Genomic DNA, 19,731 nt, shown 5'->3' on the forward strand with positions numbered 1-19,731 from the left:
TGGACTGGGCTGGAACGCGTATTTGAGGAATAAGGACGTTCGTAGAGCTGGCTAGCTTGGCGTGGTCCACACATGTAATATAACTGGGAGCTGGGAACAAACACAGAATGGTTAGTCATGAGCCACATCTGTGTAGCAGGCAGGGACCAGGAAACGCTTCACTGTAGACAGGGGTACCACAGTTGTGGAAAACTTGCTTTTTAAAACTCTAGTCCCTTCTGCTGCGCTAGCCATTGCAATGGCAAAAAGTCTTCGCAAGTACGACTGTGCTGGCTTTATCTGTTACTATGTTTGTTCTCTACAAAACTCTTGGAAGGAGTTACTGTCGCAGTGACTATTTTGACAGATGAAATGGAGCATCATACCAAGTGTGCATTGCAAGCTCAGAAGGAATACAGATTTGAATGTCTATCACAAATTGGCGGTCATTGTCATGTTCCCAAAATGTTTTTACGCACACCAGCCACACCACCGACAATCCGCCTGACAAAATGTACTGGAGGAACTTTGCGTGGGAGGTCCCCCAGTGAATTTTGTCCCTTTGCAGTAGTACTGGCCGGCTGCAGCAAATATCAGATGTCTGCCTTCAGGTGGTGCTTAACATTGACGGCCTTGTTTTGGAGCAGCAGTCTTTGGAAGGTAAACCTTTCTTGTGGCTGGCCATTTAGTCATCTTTCAGCTGCATTTTTAGGTACCCACGTTAACATCCAGGAGTCAACACAATTGCAGTACTGAGAAATGAGCCACCGTTTTGGACCCACACTATCCGCACCCTTAACCAGCCACGTGTTGCACGTTTGCCGCATTTAACCCTGATCTGCACAACCTGTGAAGCCGGGCAGCCATGTTCTTCACGCTCACTGCCAGGGAGCACACATTCAGCCAGACCCCGAATCTCTGCCTCCGTGCACACCCTAAGCAACGCTCTGCCAAGTCTCACACTGCACATCATCACCCGCAGTCATGTTCTGCAAATCCTCAGCCGCCCCCTGCATACCCTCAGCCCACCCTCTAGCCATGTTCCAATGCTTCCAATGGCCACGGTCTATGCACCATCCACCAAGAGGTCCTATCCCTGAGAAGTTCAAGGACAGAACATTTCTGAAGTGGGTGGGGGTTGCAGTGCGAGAGAACAGGACACAGAACCGATTTTGCCCAAGAGGGAGAGACTGAAGGAGGGAAGGAAAGAGGATCTGGGGAGCTTTGCAGTGACATCACAAGCAGGATAATGCCTGCTTTTTGGGCAGCAAGATATATTCGGTGCATCTCCACCTATACACGGAAACGATCGAGGGGGCATTGCAAGATTTTGCAAACCGCATACAATGACCACAGTTCTGGTCCAGGTGTGCGACTGCAGTTTCTTTAGTTTTCTTCATGACTGCTGCTAATTGTGACCGCTGAGCAGGGCTCAAGTCAAGGGTACATGCTGGTGAACGGAGTCCCCCCACTTTTTTTCAGTGGGCACCTTGATATTCTAGTGGTGCCTGCATTCAATTGCTATGCTAATGAGTTCCCCAACTTTTTTTTAAGACTTGACCCACACATTCCCGGCAATACCAAACTTGCAAATGTCTCATTTTCAGCAGCTGCCTACGGAGGGCAGCGCAGGAGGCGAGGCGGCACAGAGGGAGTGCTGCGGGCAGACCGAGAAGGAGACCCCCAAGCAGCCCCACGACATGCACAGATGCAGTGGCATTATGCTCTCTACCAAGGCAGGCAGCCGCCGCTCTACACTCCTGATTCAGAGTTTACCGAATCTCGATACCTTTCCCCCACCTGCCATGTTCGTAGCCCCTCCCGAGCTTTGTGACCATCCCATGTTGTGCTGGCTACTATTCATCAGTGCTCAGCTGTCGCCAAGGTGTCCATCTGCAGAGGCACTCCGCTCACTTCGCCCTTTTCAGCTCAAGGCTGCAGAGAGCGAAAACTGGCAGAAGCATGCCAGGGTCTATCTGCGTTACCCAATAGTGCAACTTTTACTGAGTGTCAGCAAAGTCTCACATTGGTAGTCATTGGTAGCCGTGGGCCGCAGCGCTGAAGTGCCTAGGTATTTGGTGTCCTGCCTGTCCTATTGAGTGATCCTGCCTCTTGCTTTGACGGCCATTTGCAGGCACTAGGCAGATAGCTGCCAGCGCAGGTAGATGAACTAGTGTCAGCAGCATAGGGATTCAGGGGTTAAGGAGAAGGCACTGGTGTGGGGCAAGTTAAGTATCACGCCTCAAACAAGCTTGTATTGTATAATGTGAACAGGAAGGATATGCAGAAGGATATGAGAGATACAAGATGGGTGCATTAAGGTGTTCCATGGCAGGCAGAGAAATACAGACGGGCAGAAAGCAGATAGACTTCAGGAGAATGATCGGTACATGCCATGATAGATGTTGGAGGGAAATTAAATGTATGATTGTACATTCGTTTTCTTTTCTTTTTTTTCTTCCTTTTTTTCTAGTACACTTTTCCTTCAAATCTACCATTTTGTACTGATTTTTTGTAAGGTTATAGTTGTAGCCATAACACAATAAATAATTTAAAAAAGAATATCGGAACAGTAGACATGAACCTCAGTGCAGACCTATTTCATTTGCTTGTGTTCAGATTTTTGTCTGCAGTTTCTTTTTGCAAACTTGGAACTGGATCCCTGTCTATGTTCTTGTAACTCTCTTCATCACTAAGTAACAGGCTACATACAGGCTTTGTTCCCCTGGAGTTTTCAGTCCAGAATTTCTGTTGCTTAATCACTATTGCCTCATTGTCTTCCTGGTGTGTAAGGTGATGACATGTCTTTTTATTGGTGAATTTTTGATGGTGTATTTTCTGTTTAGATTTATCTTGGGTCACTTTGAAGCAACTAAATAAATATATATATATATATATATGTATATATATATATATATATATATATTAAAGCTAGAAAAAGAAAATACTAAGAGGGAGAAAGGGGGAAGACCACAGGTGGTCAATCAGCATTCTTTGAAGAAAGGTAGATATAAAAAAAATCAAATAAAATAAATGTAATCATTCCACTGAAATAAGAGCACTGATGAAAAGACATGTATCTTTTTAAAGGCTGTCTGCTCAAGCTTATTTATATCCACTTAACTATGTTTGTTCTTCCCTTGCAAATATTCAACGTCTTTTATCATATCACCAATTTTGAATGGATTGTGTACTCCCACGTATTCCTCATCTTTTGATATACTCCGATATTCTGCTTGCAGCTTCGGAATCTTTTCAGAGCAGAGTGCGCCATGCATCATCCATCTTGTGTCCCTCAGTGGCCTCTGTCCGCTCTCGACCGTGACATCAGTATAAATAACACGCACCGCGCCTGTTGCCTCGGTTCTGTTTTTCCGCACAGCTACGCTTCAAAACAGTTCACTCTCCTTTGCCATTTTTCCATTGCGTTATCGAGTTTATTTGACAATGTCTACCCCGAAAAACCGGGTTCAAGAGATGTTCGGATTGCGGGTCAACGATGTCCATCATGGACCCGCACCGGATGTGTATCTGGTGTCTGGGTACAACCTGTAAGGTCGACGACTGCGGCTCCTGTCAGTCGATGACAGTTAAGGCCTTAAAGGAGAGGAAGGGGGAACTTGCCCTGGGTAGGCCTTCTCTCCGGACCTCTTCTACCACTCTGTCGAAGATGAGATCTTCAGACGACAAGAGTTTGAGAGAGGTTTCTCCTCTCAGAGCCAAGAAGCGCATTAAACATGGGAAGCGCTCTAGTTCAAGGTCTCGACATGCGTCATCTTCGAGGGAATGCAGGAAGCGACACCATTGATCCCGGTCATCCCCCTTGCTCGATAAAAGAAAGGTACGTTTCCTAAGTAAAACTGCTCCAAAAGCCGAGTTGGAGTATTTCCGGCAAAAAATGTGGAGGTATTCTCAAAGGCAGCATCATCTTCAATTTAATCAAAAAAAGCTTCCCGCTCCATCGTGCCTCGCAAAGATACAGGGCATCGTTGAAATCTTCTGTTTGCGCGCCTAAGATCCCGAACAGAAAGACCTCGAAGGTTCCTTTTGAAGGTTGCTCGGGTGGCGTCGATAGACTTGGTACCTTGAGCGACAATGACGCCAGCAACTTCTCCTCATGCCCTGTCAAAGGTTCGATTTCAAGCTCTTCAACTTCGAAGTCGACCTTGTCAAATCTATCGACATTCTCATTGGAAGCGTCAAGTGCTTTTAAGCCACTGGATAAGAAGGACTATTTCAGGTCCATAAGCTCAATATATGAGGAGGAGGGGCATAAGGATCAAAGCCCACTTTTTGGATTGGAGTATGGCACTCCAGATTTTCCAGAGGATCTCATCTCGGAGGAATCGAGAATGAGCGGCCTAGTAGCTACACTGAATAATGCAAGTGGCCTGGACACTTCTCCAGAGGTGGAGTTTAGAACACCTGAGTGCCCTGGGCATGCTGATGCTTCTTATAGGTCAGTGATGTTGAAGGTTGTTGAATACCTTGGCTGGGGTAGAGTTGCTTTGGAGTTTGAACAGGATGACCTTACGGACATCCTTGACAAGGGTTATCCAAAGGATCCTATGCTTCCTTTCCATACAGCAGTGAGAAATAGGGTGTTGGACAATTGGAAAAAGCCAGGCACTACTCCAGTTGTTAATAAAGATTTCACCAAGAATAGAGGTTTTCCACTTGGGATCTGGAATTCCTTTCTAAACATCTGAGTCCAGAGAATTTGGTGGTCCAAGCGGCCACTTTAACATCCAAGGGGGCTGCATATCCCACTATTCCACCAGACTGGGATAATACAAAATGTTAGACCTTTGGGAAGTGAGTGTTCTATGCAGGAAACATGGCATTGAAATCATTTAACACAAAGTGTGCCCTAGCCACATCTTCTCTAAGTCTATGGGAAGTTGTGGCGATGGCCGCAGAGCACATTCCTGAGGGGAGGAGAGAGAAGGATTTCTAAACATTATACAGGATGGAAAGGATGCACTGTGCCAGTACCTACAATCTGGGCTAGACACGGCAGACTGTGTTTGTTGCACCATGGGGGTGGGTACAGTGACGAGAACTTTTGCTTTGCTGCGGAAGTCAGGCTTGGCACCCGATGTCCAAGCTACGTTGCTGGATATGACCTTTGAGGGTTCTCAGCTTTTCGGGTCAAAAGCAGATGAAAGTCTGGAGAAACTTCAGTCTTCGAAGGCTGCTGTGAAGTCCTTAAGTGCAGCAATTCGCTAATTTTAACAGAGCCGTTCCACTCCTCAGGGTTGGAGGGGTCCGTCTTTTTGGTTCTATTCATCCATTAACCTTTCTGCCCTCTCGTTGCCTGCTTCTCTGGTTTAAAACCTTGTCTTACATATTGATATGGATGGGTGTGTTGAAAGTCTAGATCTTTTTCAATTTCCTAACTTTGTTTAGTGTTGTTTGTTCTTTGAATTAATTGAATCCTTCATTAATCTGTTACAATTTTCTTCCACACATTCACATCTGATTTTGTCAACAATCTTTCTTTTTTGCAGAATTTCCTCCAACTTTATTATAAATGTGATCCTCCTGTAGAGAAACCCCTCAACGCTCAAACCAGAAAAAAGCAAACCACTAGGGAAAAAGGTGCAGCACACCTCTTGCAAGGAGAACAAAGTTTTATTTCCACAAAAAAAAGAAATGCACCAGCAAAGCACTCTGCTGCCATGGAACGTTCTGGCTAAATCAGTATGAGCAGCACTTTATGAAGGCACACAGCGTCCTCAGTGACGTAAATTACATAATGTACAAATCCAACATGGCTTGTTGGTGCAACCCTATACATAGGCTACCTGCTCCATTAGGGATACCAGGCCATTGGTCCGAGCCTCTTCTGTTCAACTTCTTCCACGGGAGCTCCTCCTTGCGCGTCATCAGGCATGAAGCTACAATTAATTGGTAATTATGTAAATAAAAACAATGCAGGCTCTATATCCAACCTGATGTGCACTTGGTACTGCATACAAGGGCTAAGAGGATACTTTGAGGTCATTGCATTGCACACACTAACTTGATTAAAGACATGTCGGCGCTCATCCAAAGCTCCCCACCCTCGTTTTTGGCTTGCTGTCCCGGCACCTTGCAGCACAAATCATGTGACCTAAGGTGGTGCCAGCTGATGCCTGCTTTCAGATCTTTTCTGATCAATTGGGGGTTCAACAATTTTATGGTTGGTAGTCTGGGATTGACTGGTACCTTGGAGTGCTGGGGGGTCTTGGAATTTTCACAGAGAGCTCTCAAACCCCTTGTGACCCTGCAGGGCGCATTACTTCTGGGATACAAATGCTGGCAACATGAGACAATGATGGGTCTATGAATCTCTGTAGCTCTGGCCTTTCTCAACGGTGCCCATGCTACAATCTATTCCCTACGCTTATTTCCATCTGCGTGTGGCTTGAGCCGCGCCCCTGGCTGCAGTGCAGGACTAGTCCTCAATATCAATATGGCTGATACTATCTAATATGACGTTTGGTTCCCCATGTACACTAAAGCATAAACATACATCACCATCCCTGCAATACAGCCCCTTTCAACACTCCTGCATGCCCCTGTACCCTCCCTGAGTCCCTACTGCACATTTCCAGGCCTCTGCCTCATCCAAAATGGCTGAGGTACTTGGGACGAGTGTCCCCCCCCTTCCCAACACTCCCAATCGTGCATTATTACATATTTAACTATAATAATGTAAATATCACGTTTTATCTAGTGTGCCAAGGCAGATACCTCCCTCTTCTAAGTGATGTATTAAGTGCTATTACTTCCAAATTCAATTCAGGTGCTGAATTTAGTGACAGTTGAAGGATGTAGGCCTGGGACTGCACTGCCAGAAATTAAATACGTGACTGCAGGTTGCACACGGAGGCGAGCACTTACTAAATCCAAAATCATGGAGCCAGATTTAACCTTTGCAATAATAGGGCCACACCTCTCCTGATCTCCAGTCCTTACACAAACTCCCCAGGAGTGAAGGATCATCTTTCAAACTTTGTGCTTCATTTAGATGGAATACTGGGCTCAGTGTCCCAAACACCCTTGGAAACTAAACCGCCACCGAATGCGAGATCCACATTAGAAGGAAAAATAGCACCAACATTATTCAAATATAAATGTTGGGAAGCAAAGTTGTTTGAAGCTTGCACTTCTGTTGCACAGGCTGTACCTGTTCTCAGTGGAAGAAAGCTAGCTCCTATGCTGCATGTGCTGCACGGAACCTTATTTTTTCGGTTGTACATGAAACTGGTATACCTGCAACAATTATGCCTGGGCTGCACTGAACCTTTTGTTAGCCATCTACTCCCTCTCACCCCCCATACCCCAGTTCCTGCTAAAGGTTTGAGCTCACTTTTTACATATGCTTGCCTTATTTGAATATGTTTATTTTAAATAGGCAGGTTATAACAATACAGAGCTTATCATTCGCGACATGAAGCATAAAACAGTACAATTCAATGCTCTTCCCCCTCCCTCCCAAGGTCTTAAGTTCCTTCTTCCCGCCCCCGCTGGGGATTCCCATCTTGTACAGTTCTCCTGGCTAATTGGGGCTTGAATGTCAGGGCCGGAAAGTTTTGGTCAAAGTCTAAGATCGGACCCCAAATATTGTGAAAGCGATGTAGAAGGCCTGCCCCGGCAGCTGTCACCCTCTCAGCGATCAAGATGTCCCAGACTTTCACCCACCAGAACGGCATGAGAGGACCTCCCGCCGTTTTCCAGGTGCGGACTATCACGTTTCTGCCCGCCAGTAAGCATTGGGATAATAGTTTGGCCTCAGGTCCTGACCTTGGCTAGATTCCAGGAATCGGAGCTCCAAGGAGAATGGGTTCGGGGTCTAGGGGTAGCTATCGTTGCCACCAATGTGGAAAGTGGAGAAGGATAGACTAGGGTGACCGGATGATTATATCCTACTGGGACATCACTTTTCAAGTCCTGACCTTTTTCTTGGCAAATCATTGGGTTCAAGACCTTAGGTAAAGTGTGCTCATTTCAAAATAACAAAGGCTACAACTTCAAGAATGCATCAGCTTATCCAATAAAATTAGCACCCAGGGCAGGCACGTGCGCCAATTACATTGCTCGGATGGCATAATGAATCTCACAATCCTAGCCCCTGTTCGGGGCAAGCTGACAGCTGCTTGCACCCGTCAGCCATCTTTCCACTGCCCCGGTCCACTGGCACCTCCCGTCAGCTCTCCCTGCCCACTTACCTTTTGGAGTTCCAGGCTGCCACAGCGCTCCTCCATCGCTCCCGGGTTGCCATGGAAATGGAAAATAGGTGTTCCACGCTCTACAACCTATTCACCCTCCCACTATTCAGTGACCTAGAAGATTTCGGCATAGCTTTCTCCAACTATGCCGACAACACACAAATTCTCATTCACCTAACAGGCAACTACGACCAATACCTTAAAACCCCCCAAGACATATATGCCCGCATTCAGGCCTGGATGGCTGCAAACGGCCTATGCCTGAATGGGGAAAAAAAACTAAATACTACTAGTAGGCCCCAAAGAAGCCCTAAAAAAGCTTGACAACACATACAATTCCTTCATCATCGAAGACACAGTCATTACCACCTCAACCACATTGAAAACAGTAGGCGTCTACCTAGACTCCACACTATCTATGGACAGACAAGTCAGTGCCATCTCATCAGCAGCAGCTCTCACTTCTAAAATCATAAACGCAGTGAAACCCCACCTATCACAAAAAATACACCTCAACATTGCTAGAGCCACAATAGGTGCAAAACTAGACTATTGTAATATCCTACTTCTGGGCACTTCCACACAGAACATCAATCGCTTGCAAATATCACAAAACAATGCCCTCAGAGCGGCACTCAGCATTACCAAAAGAGAGCACACCACGCAGGCAAGAAGGTAAGCCCACTGGCTCCCGATTAAAGAACGGAAAACATTCAAAGCCCTCACAATCACACACAGATGCTTCACCCAAACTGCACCAGCGTACCTAGCAGAGAGGATACACCTAGCGCCATCCCACAGGCCAACACGGAACAAGTATTCTCACCAACTCTCAATCCCAGCATTTAACATAGTGAAAGCTTGTGGAACCAGCTTGTAGCCCCCAAAGCATGGAACTCGCTACCATCCAGTACGAGGAGCGAACAATTCCTCTACACCTTCAGAAAAACCCTGAAAACAATGTTGTTCAACTAAACTGTCTGACTATGCACTGCCTCCGATATTGTTCCCATGTAACCACGGAACACCTGCTCAACACTGCTTTTCTACCTGTTTTCTGACCATGTTCCTAACTGACACTAAGCTGAATATTCTGTAACGGCGCCACAATGCCTCCGGGCCGCTGGGCGCTTGATAAATCCAAATAAATAAATAATAAATAAAGCCACACTTTCCATTTCCGTGGTGGCCGTATTGAGTAAGTATTTAGATCAACAAACTAGCAATGAGAATAATAATATCCATGGTAGTGGGCAGGATCGGCCTGGTGAAGGCACTGAGGGCCATCGATAAGGTGCCCACTTCCCTTCTCTCTGACGTATAACTTGGGCGCTGGCCCGTGACCTGTAGATCCAGCCTGCAGCCGCAGGTATTATTGCTAGTAACATATCGTCCTCTAGTCATACTAAACTGGCCAAAAACTCTCTTTTACTCAAGTGAGGCACAGCAGAATACTGGCATAAGTGTATGTACAAAATAAAGACTATAAAAGTGGGGATGTATTTCTGATAACATTATCTACAGTTGTTCGGATCACATGAAAATAAAACAAAATATCACCAAGTCATTATCATCAAACAGAATTCGGATGTAAAATCCATTAAGTTCATGAATACAATAGATAAAGGATAAAAACAATAATAAAATATAATTTTCCTGGAAAAAGAAATAAAGTAACTGTACATATATGTATATATATATATATATATCAAAGTACCGACAATTACACCTATGTCCTGCCCCCATCCCTCCATACTTGTGGGAGTTCCCTTTCATGGGAATGTGACTGTAGCATTTTGGTGCATAGCAAAGCAAATCCCCCAAATTTGATTAGTCACTTTTATGCGCACGTGTGCAGAAGCAGCCACCCCGTCTAGATTAGTGTTTATATGCAACCAATCAAATTTGAGCCCTTTTTTGCTATGCACGAAAATGTTCTAGTCCTTTTCCCCGCAAGCAGGAACTCCCATAAGTATGGAGGATTGGGGACTATGGACTAGGAGTACAGTAGTCACTACTGTGGGTAACATTTCTTTCTCAAATAGACAGCAATCTGTTAAAATATACAACATGTAAAAGTCTATGCACATAATACATTAAAATGTATGTCTTACCATCATAAAGTCCCTGCAACAATGTTTTCCTTTATTCAAGTGCCCTTCTTAAAATGAGCAACAACACACAATGTGCTCATGGAAGGGAACTGTTAGATAAGAATTGGTGCAGTCACACTGGGTGAGACTACACAACACTTATCTGCTTGGTATTAGGTAACCCACCTTTTGGTATAGGTCTGTACTACACAAGTTGGCAGTGTGACAGAGCAGCCAGGCCTATCTCAAGACGTGAGCTGTAGAGCTGTACAAATGAAATTTGTAAATACAAGTATCCAAGTAACGCTTACACTCAAGGTTTCAGTTAATAATAGTTATCTATTTATTTAATGGCAGTTTTAAATCAGCATTCCTTAAAAAGGCAATTCGTTGTAACAATTCAAATACACTTTAAAATTACTTTTTAGACTCAAATAAAGCCAGTGGATAATCTTTGGATATGCTTCATACACTACTCCTACACCCTGTGGTGACTTCAATCACAAGGATAGTATTTGAATTTATATATCACACTAATATACTTTTGTAGACTCTAAGTTGCAGAAAAGAAAGGGTTAGGAAAGTAAAAAGGTTAGAACAATTTCTCAGCAATTGTGAGGACAGCTGAATCCTCCAATGAAGTCTAGATAAGGCTTTCCCAACAGCACCAGTATACAACAAGCTGCCAGCTTTGAGGCACAAACAGTATCAAAGTCAATGGATTTAGAAGAGTGTCTTTAGGGAGCCAGGACAGCCAAAGTCATTTGGACACGGTCTACGGATCTGATGCACTTCTTGGACAAAGGTCTTGCACAAAGTTAGAGAGTTCAGAAAAATCACTTGTAGGGCCACAAGACGTTAAACTTGTGAGAAGGGAGTTGAAATCAACTCGAAAAAGGTGAGCCAAAGCAATTCCCTAGTGAGAAAAGCATGGCCAACGGCAATGAGGTAAGTACCCCAAGCCTAAACAGTACCTCTGGTCAGAAGAAGAGTGGTTCAGCTGGATTCCGTCTTGCTACATCAGTGCAGACCCTGGTTCCTGAGCCTCAGTTGCGGGGACAGGAGGGGCCATCTGGAGGGCTCCTGCATCAGTACTCAGGAGGTCGTCTGCAGCTATGGGCTCTTTTCGGTTCACCAGCACTTCGCAGTTTCAGCACCTAGCAAACAGCACTGATGCGGATCTCGGACACCGGTTGGACTTCCTTCACTCCATAGGTCCTGCACTCTGGTAAGGGGACTCTGGATCTGGATGTCCTGCTTCTGGAGGGTCCTTCGGAGGCTCCTGGAGCTTCTAGCCATATTCGTTCTGTGGCAGATGTTGCATTCAACTACGGACACTCGACCCCTGGCATTGGACTCCTGCAGCAACGCAGAGGCACAGTAAGTGAGGGATGGTGGTCCAGTGGAGATTGTCTCAGGGTTAATTGGTCTGACTAACCCAAGGGGAGAAGTCGTTCCATCAGGAGCTTCTCTGTCGAGGTGAAAAAGGAGGTCAGTACAGCATCAGGGCTTCACCAGGCAATTCAAAAGTCCAGGAGGTTGCAGCAAGCTTCGTTCACGGTTTCTTCATCAGGTGTTTCTCCCACTGGTCGACTCTGCCTGTAGTCCCAAACCCTCGCCTTTTAAGCAGGTTTCTCACATTCATGCACAGCTTAGGCTGTCAATCACACAGCAGGGTGGCTGCCAGCCAATCAGGACTATTCGGATTCAGGCTTTCCTAGAGACAAAAGACAGTGGAGTTTCTGGACCCTGCTTCACATCCTGTCTTTCCAGACACACTGGAGCCAGGAGCGGGCTTCAGGGCTGAAGCCCACCAAAGGCAAGACAAACAAAGGCCTCAAACCTGTCTGAACTCGCAGCGTAAAACCCAAGAAAGACCTTACAAACAGAAAATGGCGAAAGAAGAAGACGGGCCATTTTGACAAAAATGCTCACCCATGGGTGCTGTACTGCAGCTGAGGATTCAGCCTGCGGTAGAACAGCACAATGGTAGGAACAAGTAAACCACTGCCACCAGCCATTTAAAGTAGTGAGGCTAACAAAAACTTGTACATGAGAAAGTAGGGTAAGGGGCTACTAAGTAACCCCCCAGCATGCCACATAGGATAGTGTGTGCTGGACCCACAAAGAGAAAAGGTAAGTACAGTTAATCTCACTTTACTGTTCTTGCGAACTGTAGTTCACCCAAGAAAAGATATTTAAACCATAAGAGAAATCTAAAGGATTTCTCAGTGACACTGCACTGGAGGTGCTCTGTACCACCATACAAAAAGCAGATGCCTATGGAGTTTGTCAGACTCCAAAAACAGTGAAAACACAAAATCCAAATCAGGTAAAAACACATGAGAGAGTGAGAAAAAGGTCTCGCTCACTCCAGGGTTAAAATTAAAAAGTCCTCAGCCCAACACAAGAGCTGGGGGTCTCTAAGGTGGGAGGATTTCAGCACAGAAATGAAAATTCTCCCTAACGGGAACCTGCTGACAAAAATACCAAACTTAAATGACATTCTCTGATATTTTTGTCTTTCAACAAAATGATTACTGTCACATCTGTTATATCTCTGTGTGCGGGGCAAAACAACAAAAAATGAATTGTGGTCTCAACTGTGTTAACAGAGGAAGGACACAAAAAACTATCTAATCTTTCCTGCCACCAGCAACCTGTAGAATTGAAAAGCAGACAATCAATCTTAGTGTAGTTATAAACGTTACCTCTTTAAGAAAGTGCACATCTAATGAATACAGTTGTATTCTGCATTGTGCAGTTATAATTTATAAAGCTCTATTAGATTTTAAATGAAGTTCTTCCATTGCTCTCCCCTCCCATCGCTTGGCTTTGAATAATGATATTAATTTACCAAGATTTGGCTTGGTCAATTGCTTAAAAGGCTCAGTATTGAGAGAGCAATTAATGTATCTTAGTGCTGAGCACACATGTTTCATAGCAGTTGGATGGGCATCAGTCAAGGTTCTTTGAGCAAGCAGAGCTTTATCGTTATACCATATTTCCAGGGGAAAAAATTATTAGACTCAATCTCAGCTCATTAATTCAGAAATCAAGGCCCAATTCCTTATGCATCCCATATGTGGGAGACCCAACATTCTTTAAAAAGAAAATTGATTTTCCACAATTGGAGGATTTCACTATTACAAAAGCCATATAAGCATGCCCCTTACATGGCGATAAGCCTAGACTTGACCACATACACCTTGATCAGGGGAGCAATAGGATGGGGTTTGTATTTTTCTGAAAAGCAAACTAATCCTCCCATTGCTTGCTTCTCCCAAGTAATTAGATGTGTTTTTTTCGGTAAATAGTCTGGCTAGGCTACATAAAACAGTACAAGCTATATTTATTTTTTTCCAGAGGCCATGCCAGCAGATTTCTGTACATTAATTGACAGGCCCAGGGAGGCCATTCAATCTGTATGTCACAATTAGGACTGAATCATCTAGCTATGCAAATATTGGGATTGGGATTGTGTCTAATATTGGAACATCTGTCCCCACACTACATACATGTTTGACAGAACATTTGTGAAAAGTTTCAATAGCCATCAGACAGGTTAGCAGAGGGACCAGACACACCCCTGTCTGATCCCCCTGCTAACCTTATACTTGCATGTAACAGTGGTAAATGCATAGCCGCACAATTTATGTTACTAGCATGCAGACACAGTAGGATAGCTAATATTTCTAGGGACACCCAATTCACATAAGGCCTCTCAAAGCTTGGACCGATTTACTCAGTCAAATGCTGTCACCAAATGCATATATGATACAAATATCGGAAGTTCTTTTACAAACATGGATTTTGCGACTGCCAGATATAAATTAATGATCTGATTTGAGGAACTTGGACCATCCCACAAACAAAAATGAATTGGGGAGATTACATCTTTCTCTGCCACGCAGTGTAGATAAAATGATAACATTATTTTGCAGAAATCCTAAATGAGGAGTTTTAGTGGGAATTTGGATGATACATTTTATGGAGGGAAACTCTGGGCCTGAATCATATCTTCAAATGAATTTGTTAACAGAGGGGTCCATATCGCCATATCAGATTTAAATATGGCACAATCCATACCAGGAGATAGATAACATTTCATATTGGAAATGACTTTTTTGTATCTTCCAGGGTTACTGTCAATAAATGTTCATTATCTCTCTCCACTAACTCGGTCATGGGCTGACTAGCCTTATCTGTCACTTCACCACCCATATTAGGCTCAGTGTGTAGTGTTGGGAAATGTAGAATCCACGCCTCCTCAGCGCCATTAGTTTTGATATTTTGGTAATATTTTGTGATGGACCATTGTCAATTATATCCCAAAATCGCCTAGAGTGACTATCTTTGGCAGCTACCAGATACTCCAACCAAGCCAAATGTTTACTCTCTCATTTGCTCTCTTCTGCAGGCATAATTTATAGGGATATCCTTAATATCCTTCCTTAATTGGGATATTGTCTGAAAAGAACATTTATTAAACCAGAGCTCTTTCAACAGCACTTTTTGCCCACGTATAGTTGTTATCCAACCAAAGGTTCTTCATCCTGGCAGTTATAAAACTGCCTACAAGATTTGGAAGCTTGGATGTCTTCTCATTTTTAAAAGTTGAACGCTAGCAAAACTGAATTTTCATTATTTTCTCATTCTCAACATCCCACCCCCTTTTTCAAATGGGTTGCTGATACAAATATTTTTGGAGCCTCTGCGTTGCTCTCTCCCACTGCTAGATCCCTAGGTTTTATTTTTGATTGCAAGCTGTCTTTTATTCCTCATGTGAACCTGTTCATGCAATCTGCAAATGTTCACCTTTTAGCTCTAAGATCTGTGAAACCATTTTAATCCAATGTACATTTTAGACATTTAGTGCAATCACTTTTTTTTTTAAATCAAGAACTGATTATGGAAACCCACTTCTTATTAGTCTTCCACAATCCACCTTGGCTCCTTTAAAAAGTATCTTTTGTGCTGCCACCCGATTAGTGTCTGGTGCCAGAAAATGTGACCTTATTACCTTGATACTAACTTTCTTGCACTGGCTTCCTTTAGATGCTCGAATTTTATTTAAATTATTGTGTCTTGCTTACAAAGCGATTCACTTTAACACTCCCTCTTACATCGCTGACAAATGGAAAACGTATGGAGGCTCCAGTGATCTTCGCAGCCATGATCTATTACGACTTGAAGTCCCTAAATTCTGATGTGTTTTTTCATCTAAATGTTCTTTTGTTCAGGTGCTGCTGTTTTTTATTGGAACAGTTTACCTCTGAAACTTCGTAAAACCTTAGATTATCTTAAAATCAGAACAATTTGAAAGTGTGGCTATTGATTTCTTCATTTTAAATTGACTCTTTCTTTCGTTTTATTCTGATGGAACAAAGTTGGTTGTTGCCACTTAATCTTTTGTGCTTTGCATGTATTTCATTGTATTTATATGTGTTGCCTTGTTCAGCACTTGGGTGCACCTGTGCCTTGTTTGCGCTCTACAGACATTTTTATAAATAAATTAAATCAAAAGAACTCAGCAGACATTTTCAATTACCTATCGTCTTACCTATTTTGGCAAAAGCTCTTAACACCTGCATGGCTTTCATCTATATCTAAACACCCCCAAAGTAATGCGGGAAACATGCAATCCCCTCATTATTCAGCAATTCCCACCTTATGTATATTCTATTTTCCAATATAACCCCTTACGTGAGTGTGATATTTTTAGATTTGGAGTGGTTTTTAGTTGAAATGCTTAACCATACTTCAAGCAGATAATGGTTGCTCTCCAATCTTGGTATCTCTCTGAACGAGTGTGCTGACAGCGAAAAAGCCACTGGGATACATATGTAGTCAATAGTTGACATGCCCCTTGAGCCTTGGAAGGTCAATTCCCCAGGACCATCTGGTTTAACAAGGCCATTCATAAATCTTACACCTATTGCCATCAAAAATGTAAATTAAGCAAAATCAATTACATCTGATCTTTAATCTACCATTGCAGGAATAGTTATGCCCGCTCTAATATCCTGTTTATTGTCAAATAAGTAATTTGGAAGACTCGGGCACGCCTATTTTAAACTTAGTCACCTCCCCTCATAATTAGAAGACCATCCTCATGTTGCTTCAGGATTTGATTGCTTAATTCTTGGATGATCTTTGACCGTAGCCCTCTATTAGGGGGGTGTATAGTAACTCACTAACAACAGCTTGGGGGTATTCTGCTTCATTTTTACAAATTGGCAGAATTTTAAGGTAAGTGATGTGGTTATCAATCATGTGAAATCATTGGCAATAATAATTGCCAATCTGCCAGAATACCTCCCTTTATGGTTTTAAGGTTTCTCAGGGCATGGTTAATAATACTAAAATATCTGTCCAACATCGGCGACTCCAATATCCAGGTCTGATGTACAAATATAATTGTATAACTTTGCAAAACAATTAACTAGGATGTATCTCCCAACAATTCCAGCTGTCTTCCAAGAGAAACATGTTATAGCAAATAGAATTGTGCCTGTTACGTCTCTCCTCCCTCTGGCTTAGGCTCATAAGGAGGTGAGGTGGTTATTGTCCAATTGCTATGAGAGTTAATAAAACCTGGGACATTTCCCAATTCTGTTAGACTTTCATACTGATTTAGTCTATCTGTCCGTGAGATTCCAGGGTTGCAAACCAATTCAAAGCAATATTCTCTCAGAGTGCAAGCTTCCCGCATCAGCAGTTCACCTCTATGATGGCCGTTTATGTCTCGCTGGCCCATGAGGAAATTAAAGGGCCTGAAGGAATAATAGTAAGCATATGCCATTGCCTACCCTGTTTATCATGTTACAATTAATTAAATAACTCATAACCGGTCGGTTTTTCCTTGCAGCTACTATACCATCTTCAAACCCTCTTTAGGTTAGTATTAATCAAGTGTGTCACCAGGTTGTTTAGGAGCAATAATGTAGACTCCATTTAATTTCCTTGGAATTCTGAAACCTGAGCTAGGACTACTGTCAGATGTGCAACTCCTGGATTTAGCTAGAAATGTACTTTTTTACCACCCCCACCCACCTTCCACTAAACTAAAGCCTTATCCAGAAACATTTTCCATTTTAGCGACTGAGTAGGTCTCCTATCTGGATGGACCGCAGTGTCACTTGTGCTTTCCACATGCATTTGGGTACCTTTGATATGTTTACACTCTGTATATACCACATGTAGATCCTAGTTGATTACATAACCCTTTGAACTCTGCTTTCCCCTTATTCTTCAAGGTATTAACTGGACCTATTTCTTCAGGGTCTCACAGGGTTAAATCATATATTGGGGTATGGGAGATTGGCATTAAAGTAGACTTGCAGGATTGCCCCGATATTGTCTCCTACCTTCCTTCTAATGCTCTGATACATTTCTCAACACTACCATGTGTTCGTTTGCAGACATAATTAAGTATATGAGGACATTCTTGGATTTTAACATAGCTAAGTCCACTGGGAAACCCACACCCATTGCATGTAATAATATCAGCAACCTATTGGAGTTTTCCCACGCAGTGATATTCTCATTGACGTTGAGTGCAACATTTACAAAATCATCCTTCCAACCCCTATCCTAAGGGGGTCTGGTTGTTAACTTAAGTTGTTAGCAACCTTAGCTGGCTCCCGCGGTGCTTCCTCCTTTTGCTCTCAGTCATTTCCCACCCTTCCCACTTTGCTCCTAGCTTTTGTGAAATTAGACAGATCCTCTATGGTTTGGAGTGTCTGAGGCAAGGCAACGTTTGACATCCAAAGTTAGGAGAAGGCAGTAATTTGAGCGTCCATCTCTCTTTCGCGCTCTGAAACACTTGTGTACGAGCGCGATATAAATATAATATTTCATTTCAAGATTTTCTCCATTAATAAAATAAAAAATAAGAACTTTCAACAAACAGTAACCAGAGTTCCGATACCCAATGACGTTTTGGACACAGCTCCAACTGGAGAGTTGTTTAGCTTTCCTATGGCCATCAAAAATCCAGAGAACTGACAGACAAACACAATAATACTTTGCTTGATACCTAAACCATTATTTCCAATACACATTTTAGGAGCACAGCAGCCTGAACTCTCCCTTGGCCCCTTGTCCTAGTGCATAATTAACAGATACCCCTGCTGCTTGCTGATTGGGTTCGTGTCAATTTATCTCCAGAAAAACGGAAGTATCATGTGCAGATACAATGGAAAGATATCAGGTTAAAAGTCCTATTAAATATAGCTGAATGCACATATTCAAAGTTTCCGATTGGAATGTCCCCTTAAGTGCCAATTATTTTCTAGAAGGAAAGTAGGCACATTCCAAACACAGCACAGTGGCAGAGCACAGCCGCCTGGCTTAAAGGGCTGCCTTGGTGCAGCTCCACTCCCCTCGCCTACCCAGGTGCATGATTCACAGTTACTGCTTCTGACTATTGACTACATTCTACACAATAGGTTAAAAAATAAAATCGTACGAGCACGCTAAGCAAAGGACTATAGAAGGCATTCATTAAAAATGGGACATCATCCAAGTACAAATCAAATGCTGCTCTAAATCTAAAATCTAAAAGCCAAAATGCTTTGGTAGAAGGTTCTTCCAGATTATCAGCGAACCATTGAAATGAAAAGTGCAACTCAAATCTAGCTTGAGTGGCTTGCGATTCCTATGTGATCCCTCAGGGATAAAAGGCAACTCCCTGGGGATTGCACGCCATGTTGCTTGCACCACAGCCCTTTAATATGGTTCCTACATCTCAGGGCTGTTTGCTCCTCACAAAGCTCGCCCAACTGCTGTAACTGCACTTCAATGACCATGCGACAGGCAAGACCCGCCATCACCCACTAAACGTTTTATGATGTCTTTCATTTGTTCACTTTATTTTTATGTTAAGAAAAAACCAAGCTTGGACGTGATGGTAGCGTGAGTGAGCCAAGGGACAGTCCAGCCTGTGGTGTGCTTTACATACATGATCATTCTTATTTTTATTACACGTGGAGCCATACTGCAGTATATTAAGCCATGCATTTGTGAGGTCTTTTTGTAGTGCCCATTGAACAAAATCACTTCTAGGTGATCCCAATATGACAGAGAAGTTAAAACAGAGCCATAAGGTGGAGCGATGTGTGCAGAGTCACTATTGGTCAAGTAGGAATGCCAGTCTTTCAGCCTAGGGTTTCTTACTGCTTTCTTTGCAGTTATTGGCTTCAAGCTACACATCCAGCAATGGCGTCTTTAGTTTTGAAACAATGTCCAATGTTTTCTGCATAGTCGTCCATCAAGACCTAAACTAGCACTCTGTACATGGGTGCTGTCATTTAAATCTTCTGCATGGAGAGGGGAGGACAGTCTAAAGGTTCAGAATTTGGCAGATGGGAAGTGATGGCACAGAAAATGGGTGGCCCTGCTCAAACAAGTCAGGGTGGCGGTGAGAGGAAGGGATGGAG

At 43.4% G+C, this 19,731-nt stretch overlaps 1 protein-coding gene across 4 annotated transcripts in view; it reads left to right on the forward strand.

Moving 5' to 3' along the window:
- Nucleotides 1-19,731, forward strand: part of FAM184A (family with sequence similarity 184 member A) — an 833,199-nt gene that overhangs the window by 195,242 nt on the left and 618,226 nt on the right. The gene's annotated exons all lie outside the window — the stretch shown is intronic.

Source organism: Ambystoma mexicanum, chromosome 4p, assembly GCF_040938575.1.
Source record: "Ambystoma mexicanum isolate Mex_15411 chromosome 4p, UKY_AmexF1_1, whole genome shotgun sequence".
NCBI lineage: Eukaryota > Metazoa > Chordata > Amphibia > Caudata > Ambystomatidae > Ambystoma > Ambystoma mexicanum.